The 12,022-nt window shown below is 49.4% G+C and overlaps 1 long non-coding RNA gene across 1 annotated transcript; it reads left to right on the forward strand.

Annotated features, from left to right (window-relative positions):
- The first annotated feature begins 397 nt into the window (after window positions 1-397).
- Window positions 398-5,110, forward strand: LOC309522712. The gene is made up of 3 exons (XR_014215162.1): window positions 398-583; window positions 1,476-1,726; window positions 2,577-5,110. It is a non-coding gene; the product is annotated as an uncharacterized lncRNA (long non-coding RNA).
- Window positions 5,111-12,022: the final 6,912 nt, after the last annotated feature.

The raw sequence follows: 12,022 nt of genomic DNA on the forward strand, positions 1-12,022 counted from the left end.
GGAAAGCGGGGCTGGAAATGCTCCGGGGCCGGTTTTCGTGGACGTGGAAAGGGCGAGGAGAGGAGACGGATTCACATCCAGGAGGGCCATTTGAAAGCGCTTAGTGGAAGGGAGACAAGGAAGAGGCCAGTTGCTTTTTTGCCATTTTCTGCCCTGCGTCTCTGTGAAGTTTGTTAGGGTGACGCTCGAAATCCGCTTTTCCTCCCTCTTTTTTTTTTAAATAACTTGCACCGATATGTATGCACATCTTTCCTTTCTTAATATATATATATATATATATATATATATATATATATCCCCTTTTCTAGATTCACATTCATCCAAATGAATGTTTATTCAAATGCCCTCTTCGAAGGCATTTGCACGCCAGAGATTTAAATTGGTCCCCCGTCCCCCCAAAAAACCAATTGATATTGCAAAGGTAAAATGCAAACACTGGTCAGAAGACTGAATTTTGAGTTTCTCTTCCTTGGCTTTCCATCTCACAGTTTCATAACTGGTGAAACTAGCGTGAGAGAAGCGCTCTTCAGGGGTCTTGTGTGAAAATGTGTTACAGCACAATTCTTTGTGGACTTACTCAGAGGTCAATTTTAAGTTCAACAAAGTCCCTCCCCCACTCTTTAGAAAACGTCTTGAAGTTTGCAGTTCTGGAGATGCCCAACTTTTGCAGGTGATGATGCATTCCAGGTGAAATATATACTTTATTGGCATTACAGGAAAACAGCCATTTAAGGGAATGGCTAGAATCTCAGTCACAGCTCTCCATAGGCTCAAAGGGGTCAATTCTCCTCTGCCATCCTATCTTCTGCACAACTCTAGGAAATTTTAAGTGGGAGAGCTGCAGGGAGTGTGGACTGTGGAGGAAAACATGTCATTTAGGCCTTTTGATTTCAACATCAATAACTTTTGTTTATACACTTACTCTGAAGCTGTCAATTATAATTGCGTGCTCTCCTCTAGCTCAGCTGCATGGCAGTCCAACAGATCTGGACAGGATACCACCTGATTTAGCTAATCATACACTTTACTAGAGAAATATAGGTCTTTCCCATCTTCTGGTCTATAGTAGGTATAGAGTGGTGAGAGTGGAAATGTAGTCTAACTTCAGGGAGGTCAGAAGAGCTAAAAAATAAAGTGGAGAAGACGGAGTGGTGCAGGAATTCCAACAGTGCAAACCAAAGTGTTTTAACTCAGAAGTAAATCCCACTATACTCAGTGGGATTTGCCTGCTAGTAAAAATGCTTAGTCTTACAGCCCCAATCTTTTATTAAAGGAGTTTAATTACTAAAGTGAGCATCTGAAACTGATCTTTAAAATCACTTGAGGTGGAGGGAAAGAGTGTGCCTCCTCACAGATTTCTACAGCTTCTCACAAGGATAATATCTTCATGATAACAAACTGGGCCCTACATTGTTTGACCCACATCAGTTGTTTTCAATTGCTATGCTCAATAATTACTACTTTTATGCTGGCAGGTTTTTCAGAATAGGATTAATTTTCATGATTCCAATGAATTGTTACTCAGGATGGGAATGGTCTGAATCTGCAGATGCTCTACAGCGTAGACCATTTTCAGAGCCTGGAAACTTGTGCAACATGTGCAAAGGCTTGCAATGTGACACCATCATGCGTGTTTTGCATAGGTTTCTGCCTATGCAGCAGGGCTTGTAGGTCATTGGATGGAGGTCAGTTATAACTGCCTTGGGAAGATCATTCATTTGTTGTTGTTTAGTCGTTTAGTCGTGTCCGACTCTTCGTGACCCCATGGACCAGAGCACGCCAGGCACTTCTGTCCTCCACTGCCTCCCGCAGTTTGATCAAACTCATGCTGGTAGCTTCAAGAACACCATCCAACCATCTCATTCTCTGTCGTCCCCTTCTCCTTGTGCCCTCCATCTTTCCCAACATCAGGGTCTTTTCCAGGGAGTCTTCTCTTCTCATGAGGTGGCCAAAGTATTGGAGCCTCAGGTTCACGATCTGTCCTTCCAGTGAGCGCTCAGGGCTGATTTCCTTCAGAATGGAGAGGTTTGATCTTCTTGCAGTCCATGGGACTCTCAAGAGTCTCCTCCAGCACCATAATTCAAAAGCATCAATTCTTCGGCGATCAGCCTTCTTTATGGTCCAGCTCTCACTTCCATACATCACTACTGGGAAAACCATGGCTTTTACTATACAGACCTTTGTTGGCAAGGTGATGTCTCTGCTTTTTAAGATGTTGTCTAGGTTTGCCATCGCCTTTCTCCCAAGGAGCAGGCGTCTTTTAATTTCGTGACTGCTGTCACCATCTGCACTGATCATGGAGCCCAAGAAGGTAAAATCTCTCACTGCCTCCATTTCTTCCCCTTCTATTTGCCAGGAGGTGATGGGCCCAGTGGCCATGATCTTCGTTTTTTTGATGTTGAGCTTCAGACCATATTTTGCGCTCTCCTCTTTCACCCTCATTAAAAGGTTCTTTAATTCCTCCTCACTTTCTGCCATCAAGGTTGTGTCATCTGCATATCTGAGGTTGTTGATATTTCTTCCGGCAATCTTAATTCCGGCTTGGGATTCATCCAGCCCAGCCTTTCGCATGATAGGTGGCTTTTAAAAAATGCATTTAGAAATAGTTTTTCAATGGACTTAACAGTAACAACTGTACCTCACTGTTAGTCGCCTGGCCCTGTCAAAGCAAAAATGTTAAATATATTTTAGAAAATGGCCTGCTCTGTCACTCTGGTCTGTTGACATACAATGCTGCTGTTTACATGGAATGGTGAGGTTTCTTACTTCAGGACAAAAGTGCCCAAATCAGCTACAGCATTTGCTTAATTTGAAATATGGAATGAAATCTCAAACTCGGATTAAAAACAGAAATGAAATAGTACTTTCAGAATTTGAAATAATCTTTTGACAGCAACATATGAAGGGCAGCAGTCTTATGCATGTCGACTCAAAAGTAAGCCCCATTTTGTGCATTGGAGTGCAGTTCCTATAAGCATGCATAGAATCCAGCTGATAGGCCCCTTTTGCTCTGATGATGTCACATAATGAAATGAATGTGGGAATGTCTGTATATTGAGTATTTCGAGAAACTGGATACCACTTAGAATTAGTTGGCTGAATAGCATAGCAGGAGCCTTGGAATTTCTGGGGGCCAAATTGCAGGTGATACTCATTTGACTTTTGTGACTTCTGAATCCCACAACAGTAAGGGGGAATTTTTGGTGGCCCATAAACTTGGCCAAAGAACAAAAAAAAAAAAAAAAACTTTTTCTCATGCCTACTTAACCATGATCCTTCAAAGACAGATTACCCAAGAAAACATGATGGCATTCAGCCTCAAGCTTTGAAAGCAGGTGCTTTGGAAGCCAGTCTAACTAAAAATAAAAAGTGTGTTGAAAATAATGGAAGAATAAACAAAACAAAACGGCAATACGTTTGCGGGTCGTCCACTGAAAAACGCAGTGTACAAATCTTTGCTACAGGCGTCAGTGCGCAGGGAAGGGTGCTGCTGCTATCCAGACGGTGTCAGAAGTTAATGGTTACCGGTATTTTAATAAAACCGAGATGTGCAGAGCCCAAGCCGTTGAAGGCGGAGAGGGAGACGGGGCACTGTGGGGTGCAGGAGAGAGAATGCACGGAAGAGGGATCTCTCTGCCAAGAGATTTCGTGCAAATGCTGCGCTGTGCTTCCCGCCATGGAGCAGCGTTCGTCAGCTGCAACATTCTCAGAAACACTCGGTCTTAACGGGCCCACTTGGGTGGTACTTCAGCGCAAAAGCAAGGAAAGGCAGTGAATGTCTGGATCTAATGGTTTACCCAGAAGAAAATCCCACTGGTTTTAGCAGGGCTTCCTGGGATCGTAGCCTTTATCTGAACACCCTAGGGAAAGAAGGACGTGGGAGAATTGAGAGATCCAGCATCTGCGTTTGTGAAAGCAACGTGATCACCACCAGAAGTGCGAAGAAGACCGTCGCAACCATTGAAACCAAAGATGAAATTATACATTGCTGTCCCCGCCCCTTGCATGAGCTTTCTTCGCCCTCCAAAAAGCAAGGAGGACATATCCATCATTTGTTTTAAAACAACGGAAAAGAAACCAGTTCGACCTCTGCCTTCTCCCTTTATTCTTAAGAATGCAGCGCTTTGCCTAAGAGAGAAATTACTTCCCGCAAAAATTCAGCCTCAGGGTCCTGGATGCCCAGTTATCCAGCCACTATCTCAGCCGAACTCTTAGTAAATGCGTTGCAGGCGCCAGCCTCTGGGAGGTTCTCCTGCGCCAGCCCCATAGAAACGAACGTCGGTTACCCAAAGGCACCGAGGAGCAAGGGTGCTTCTGCCACTTTCTCTTGTACGCAGCTTAATTCGTTCTTCCAGATCCCCTAAACCAGAGTTCAGCGCCCCGCTGCCCTTTCTCGCTCTGCGCGACGCTGGCCTGGTCTCTCCTCTCCCCAACACTCCTTTCCATAAAAGACGCCGGGGAGACTATCCACTGCGCGGCTTTCCGCTCGAAAACCTCTAAAACTTTACTGCGGGGAAGGATTGAAGGCCTGAGGGGAACGCCGTCGAGATTTCTCACTAAGGCAGCCTGAAGCAGAGGGAGCCGTCGTTGCATTTGATCTAGTCTATAACGGAAAAGTTTCGAAAGCGCGCTGGCGAAGCCTCCGTTCGCACTCTGCGCGGCCCTTGCGCGCCACTTGTGGATCGCGGAGCTTTAGCCTGTGCGCTAGGCCCTCCGAACGAAGCAGCCCTATTGCACTCCACCCTGGCCGAGTCTCGCCTTGCTCTGCCTCCTTCCAAATCCATCCTCGCCCGCGTCTTGCCCAGCTCTCAGGCGGTGACAAAGAGGGGCCGCTTGCCTTTCGCCAGCTGCTTCCACCGGCCTTCGGTTTCGACCACGCCGGACACCCGCTCCTGCCTCCTCGGAAAGCAGGCGCACCTGCCTGCGCACACTGGGTGCCACCCGACTGCGTGGCATCTTCTCTCGCCACGGCGCAAAGCAGAGAGAGAGGTTGCCTTTGGGATGGCGCTGCAGATCGCGCGGATTTCCACCCGTGCCGATGGGGAGCTCGACACAGCTAGAGAGCAAAGTTCAACCTAGAAACAGCCCCCTCCCTCGGGAGGGGTGCGTGCAGGGGGGTAGAAAACTGCGCAAGAGGGTGGCAGTTCCCTGGCCATTGTTTAAACAACCCCCCTCCCTCACCGCTTCTCAGTTAGGAGGTGTGGCTGCTGACAACAAAACGGCCTGCGGCTGACCTCCCCTCTGCGCTTTTTACTCTTCTGCGCAACCCCCTTACCCAAAGGTTCCCTAAGCTTGAATAGGGCTGCCGGGGAGCTTGCCAAGAGGTCGGCTGTTTGTGGGTGAGGATTCAGAGCCCCTTCCCCACACGCCCAGGCGCAGAGTCCCAAAGGGCAAGCGCTCTAGCCTAAGAAAAGCAACCAAGGGCCTGTGGCACCTTGGGTACTGCGGGAGACCTTGATGAAATGGGTCGAGCCCACGAAACCCATTCAGGTCGGGTCGCAGCGCACTATCCTTTCAGGGTGTCTCGGCTGCTTTGACTGCAGGCGGAGAAACGTGAGAATCGGACGCACAAACTGCTCCAATTTGCAAGCAGTTTTAAGCGAAAGCAGCTGCATGTTAAGGCGACTCGGTCCCAGCCAGGTCCATGTAACTAATTGGCCGGAGTCGACCCAGGCTTTGATTCCGGCTGTCCAGTTAAGGAGGAAGTGGGGGGGGGGGAGAGCGGAACAAGAAAAGGCAGGCTGTCTGGTTGCCTCGAAATGAGATGAAGCTCATCGCAGCTTGGTAGGCTCTTTAACCTTTGGGCTGACGGAGACCGAATTAATGCTGCAATCCATCTTTTGGGGAAAATATGGGGAGATTCTGTTTTGGGTCTGTGGAAACAAAAGAAGCCCCCCAACATCTCTCTCCCCCCCGTCTCCCATTTCAGACAATTATGTTTGTCCACAAAAGCGGAAAGACAAAACAAACCCCGGCCAAGTCCTCACCGACGCCTGCTGTTAAACCAGAGGCGGAGGGTGATAAAATCAAAAGGGAACCTGGTGGCTCGGTTTTTCTAAGCGCCCCCCACGCCAACCCCCTTTTCTAGTAACGCACTCAATCGAAGTTCCCCCTTTCCTGGAGAAAAACAGATAAATTTATGAAGGGATAGCTAAGAGAATAATTACAGGGGAAGGCCGTTAAATTTTATTTCGAATCCCCAAAGGCAAAAGCTGACATTTTATTGCAAACATCTGGCGGGCTTAAGGAGGCTGGCATGGCAAACTCTTAATGCCGGTGTGTGTTTTAATTCGGAGCAAAAAAGCAAGCGAAGCCTCGTCAAAACACGTTCCCACTATCCCCCAACCCTATTTGTTCAGTTAACAAAAAAAAGGGGGGAGGGTTAGCAAGAAGTTCTCTTGCGCACGCCTCGCGGAGCTGCCCAGAGTGCTCTTGAGCTGGTGTGGTGGAACGGGGCGCGGGCTATTGACCAATACGGTCTACTTGGGAGTAAGCCAGCCTGAAGAAGCTCAGGCTCCTGCAGTAGATGGAAACGCCAGTCAACGCCTCCCACCCACAACCTCTTAAAATCTCACTCGCTAGCTGTCCTTAAGGGAAGCTATTCCTCGATCCCCACCCCATCCTCTCCCCACTGGGCATAATGGAACTGATCTACTTTTACGGGGCTCTTATAACGAGGACTGCCACAAAATATTATCTGCAACGCCCTTTGAACAACCCGAAGGCGCGACGCAAATAAATGCAGCATTCTTCTTCTTCCCTGCGAGTTGGGAGGGAAGGAAGAGGGCGAGAGAACCTCCATCATAACTAGCTAATAAGAAGGAGGCACTGGGCTTGGGGGTGTCCCATAAAAACTGCAGTCGGAGGCCTGCTCTTTACAGTCCTCGTAAATGCGCCCCTTTGCCAGCCGGCGCGGGGATATCAACGTGCTTGACATTCCGAGGGCAACCAGAGCAATTGGGCTGAAATTAATCTCGCCTCTTAAACTAGCACCGGGCCCGGCTCCTCCACCCCCTTTTAAAGACCATCTAATAAGGTAGTAAAGGACCATAAATCACAAGAACGCCAGCCCACCCCGCCGGCCGGCCCGGCGGAGCGCTCTGCGGCTATTGCGCAAGGTCCCCTTACTTAGCCGAGCCTGGTACAAAGCGGGGGGGGGCAACAAGTCCCCCCCTCTTCGGGATGGGCGAACTAACCCTCCCCTTTGTGGGGATGGGGTAGTTGACGGTGCTACTACTTATAAGCGTTTTAACCGGCTTTAGCGCAAAACCCTCTTCTCCCATCCGTGGTTTTTGAAGTACATTTATTGAACGGTGCGCTTCGCTGCTTCAGCTTGGTTAGGTGGAGGACGCAGCTTTCCCGGGGGCAGCCCCTGCAGGGTCTACTCTGAAGTAAGCCCTGCTAGGCACAAGGTTGAGATGGGAAACATGGATCTGCGCTGCGGCACCTCAGATCGCAGGTGCAGGCCAGTCTGATGGAATTATCCTTCGCACCAAATAAAATAAAAATGCTATGTGCCCACAGCATGCCAAGTGAAGCTCATTATGCGTGCAGCGTTTTCTTCTTGCTTTGTTTTTTTGTGGGACTCGGGAGAAGCACACAGGCAAATGAATCCATTCCTGGGGGCTCTGTGCTGGTACACAGTCCAGACCCAGGCTTACTATCTCAGGGCGAAACGGGTCTAAGGGTGCGTAAGACTGCAACTCTGGACTAGGGCTTCCAGGTTTCAAAATCTAAAGGCATTATCACTCCAGAGAACGTGAAGAGGGAGATAAAGGGAGATATAATCGCTCATCTAATGGGTCCGGGGTGTGTGTGGAGTGAGTGAGGAGCGCTGTGATAGATGTTTCTCCTTTTGCAAGCAAGAAGAAATAGAAAATCCCAGACAGCAAAGGATTCAGGTGGGGAGATGAGAGCGATTGTCAGTAAACAGCTAATTAATCCGAAATTAATCCGAAATGACCGACGGCAGTGTCTACACATAGGCCACCACCTAAAACTTGCGGGGCGGAGGGACGACCTCTGGGGTCCTCCCAATGTCCTGGAACTGACCTCCGTCCTCGCAAAGACTTTCAGGAGGCAGCCCCGCTTGTAGGATGCCGCGCAACCTCGTGGCGGTCTCAAGGCTAGTTTATGCCATAATAAACGTGTTAGGTGCCACGGAGCTCTTACTCTCACTCCCGTGTAAATGTGCTTCGGAGTGGAGGCGGATCTCTCGGAAGTTAAACAAAAGACAGAAAAACCCGAAGGAAGGACAGAGATGGGCTCGGAATCGTGACCTCGGAACAGGTCTTGTAGGTGAGCGAAGTCTAGGAGAGCGGTAGGGGAGGGGGCGGTGAGTTGTCTGCCTGGGTGGGCGCTATCTCACGCACGTTAACTTGCCATCAAATCCCATTTAATTCTATGGGATTTACTTCCGAGTAGAAGAGCTGTTCGCCCCCCGGGTTTTCCTATTCGTTCCAGATTTGCCAGCAATCACTGCGGCCCGCCTTTTCCCTCCGCGGTTGGCTGGTGGATTTTGACTGCATCGTCGGACCACTTAATTTCGGATTAATTTCTGAAGCGCGCGCGCGGAAGTAATGCGGGCAGTGGAGGTCGAGTAAATACAGTATTTGTCACCTCTGGAGCCCGAAGGTAAAATCGACTTAAATATGTTTTCCAAACTGCCAAGAAACACCAAAGGAATTTAGCGCGGTTTTGGCGTCGCCAAATCAGACTGAAAGAGGCGCAGAGTGGCCATAGTCGCTTATCTTCTTATCTTTTCGAAACACCGCGTGCAGATTATTATTATTAAAACAAAATACGCCCAGACTATTTGCACTTAGTTGGACGTCCGTAGCACAGATTCCCGAGGGCCAGTTACCTTGCAGGCCACTTGTTCTGGGACCGTGATGTGGGCGAATTAAGCGCACAGGCCATAAGGCAACATGCAAGAGTAAATGAGATTTGGTTAAACTCATTTTCATTTCTATGCTGGGTTTATCACCAGTCATTAAATGGATAGGTACTCAGTCCCGTTGGTTTCCACTTAACTTGCGTACACATCAGTGTGCTTAGGATGGGGGGCAATTAAGGAGTCTCACACAGCGCCCCCTTCCACTCGAACCCTGTTTATTTACTAGCAAATCAGTCCAGGTGACTACCATTGAATTGACTGGACCCATGTGCGTGCAAAGCATGCTCACGCAAATATAATTGGCTCCAGTGAGCCTTTACTCTCGTGTAAATGTTCTTAGGGTTGCAGCATTGAAGTGTCATGGAAATCGAAAGAACTTGCACCCAAGATTTAAAAAAAAATATTGGCAAAGTGTCACCGCCTCTTCTGAGAGCGCTTAAATTTTCCTCACAAAGCTTTCTGTTACATAAACACTATCAAAATCCGCCGGCTTTACAAGGATTAAAGGTGAGTAGATAATTCTGTCTATTTTAAAGCCAGGATTTTGGTTTTAGAAAGGGTCTCCTAGGATACGAATGAGCGGCTTAAAAAAAAGCTAGTCAAAACGTTAAAAAAATCTTCATCTCCTTTCCCCAGGTAGCTCCTATTTTCCTTCGTTTTTGTTTTAATACAAAAATGAGCTCCTCATCTATTTGCCTCCCCGGCCTCCCCAAGCATCTATTCCTCTCCGAAAGAGCCTTTGAATTGCAGAGTCCGCCCAACTACTGAGAGAATCGCACGCTCTGACGCCCGCCATTCCTTCCCCGACGCACCACGGTTGCTTTTGCGTGGAGGACCCGAGCTTTCGCCCTCCTCCGGCTGCTTTGCCGGAATTTAGCCTCCTGCAAATTTCGTGCGATTCCAAGGCTGGCGAAAGAGGGGATATGAGCGCAAAAGCTGACGAAGAAGCCCCGCTTTCTTGGCATGGTGGGTCACCATAGTCGGGGAAAGTCTAATCGAAAGAAAAAGACGGCGAGAGGGAGAGTTTGGTGCGCGCCCGCGCGTTATTTGCCGCTGTCAACTCCGAGTGGAACAGCCCGTCAAAGCCACCGCGAGGCACCGCGCCCGCCCGCGGGATACCTTACCTGATCTTCGCCAGGCTTTCCCAGCCCCCTCCCCGTCGGTTCTTCGGTCTCAGAGGACCTGAAATCCATGCGAAGAAGGAGGTTTGTGGCTTAGGCTGACTTTGGCCTCAGCAAAAGTCTGGCTCAGCCGTGCCAAGGGACCGCAATGAGACGCTGCCTAGCTTGCCCCGACGTGGCTTTCTAGGTAGCTGGCTGCCTGGATGTCGCCGCGTCCTTTCTGCCGTCCAGAGCAGCAGCCTGCGAGCGTCGGTTATGACAACTTCGCCTTTGTCTGCTATGGATGCAGGAGAGGCTTGGTGCACGATTCGCGCGCTCGGCTGCGTGCCTGCGCTCCCTGCGTCTCTTTCTCTCTCAAAACGCTGCGGGATTATTGGGCAGTTTGTTTCTCTGTTTCTGTGTCTCAACATAGACGGGCGTGTAGGGAGAATGAAATGTAGCAATAAAACAGAGTTGGACATTATAATTAAAAAATGACGTCTCCGCTTCGCTTTTGCCCGGATTTATGAACTGGGAAATTTGGTTAAAATAAAATAAAATAAAATATCTTCTCCATAAAGAGGCCGATTCCAGCCCAAACCCAAAAACCAGGCAGCCCAAGCCTCTACAAGCTTTACTGGCAAATAAATTCTGCGGGAATAATTAGGGATTAATTCGAGGGGAAATGCACAGGATCGCAGCCTGCCTTGATTTCACCGGGACAGATTTTTACTGCCGGCTCCTGTGCGTTGATTTCGTCGGGAGGCATTCCCAAGCTAGAGAGTTTAGAATCGCAGCCTTCTCGAGGTCAACTTAAAAGTGGCTGTTACCTTGGGCTAGATCCTACCCGCGTCTCTTATCGCATCCACCTTTTTGTTGCCGTTTACAGTGCTTCCTCCCCCATCCTCCCCCATCCCCAGTAAACCTCTTTGAGTCCGTGGGAATGTGGCCTGTAAGTCTTGCAGAGCGATAATCAGAATTATGCGAATGGGTTATTAGTATGGTCAATACATGCCATACATTATTAGATGTAAAGAGGCGTAGGAAATATGTTTAGGATAGGATATAGGATAGGAAACATCGAATAGTCGTCGCCGTCATACCGTGATATAGAAATGTATTGTGCCTCTGTTGATTTTTGATTCGGTCGTTGTGATTATGCATTTTGGACGTACACCTGAAAGAGTTTTCTAAGGCCGAAGGTTTTTACGGACAGTCCCTCCTCCCGTCCACACATCAACCTACCGACGTCGAAGTTTGCCTGGATTGAAACCAGTTTAAATCTCATCCAATTACGCCCAAAGAAGCTATTCGCGCGCGCACAAAACTTTGCACTCGGGCGGAATGCCGGCTCAGTTTGCTTAAACAGGACTCCGCCGTGGAACTGCCAAACCCTCATAACGGACTTCATTTTCAAGGAGATATGTATATATATTGGTTAGTACATTTTAGAAACCTCGCTGCTGCTCCCCCAACCCTCGCGACTTTAATTCGTTTGAAGGGGAAAAGGTAGCATTTGCAGAAGTGGAAAACGACCCCTCCTGCATGCGGTCGTCGGCGTTGTCGATTTTTCTCCGAGCAGCTTCGCATATTTGGGGGGGAGCGGGTGGGGGAGAATCTTATGCAAGATGCCAGGGATGAGGGTGGGTAGGTGGGGGCTAGCATCTGGGGCAGGGTGGGGGGCTGGGCGCCCTCTCGGCTTGTTTTTGGAGGGAGAGAAGGGAGAGTGGCTGCGTGCTGGCGGAGGGGAGGGAGTGTTGCTCGGCTGCCGTCCAGCAAAGGGTTAATTCCGCGCGCAGCTGCCCAGGAGGAGCCAAGCTGGGAGAAGCAGCCCGGGCGCTTGGCCCGCCCCCTCCTCATTGGCTCCGGGGCGCCGAAGTCCCTGGCCTGCGCGCCTTTCCATTGGGCAGGGGCTTTGCGGCTCTCTCCTGACAGGCGCGCACAGCCTGGCGGTGTCGTCGGGGGTGTTGGGGGGGGGAGAGAAGAAAGTTCCCCAGAAGTTTGGATCAATCAGAGGGAGGGAAAG

This window comes from Podarcis vaucheri (assembly GCF_965113315.1).
Source record: "Podarcis vaucheri genome assembly, chromosome: 17".
Taxonomy (NCBI): Eukaryota; Metazoa; Chordata; class Lepidosauria; order Squamata; family Lacertidae; genus Podarcis; species Podarcis vaucheri.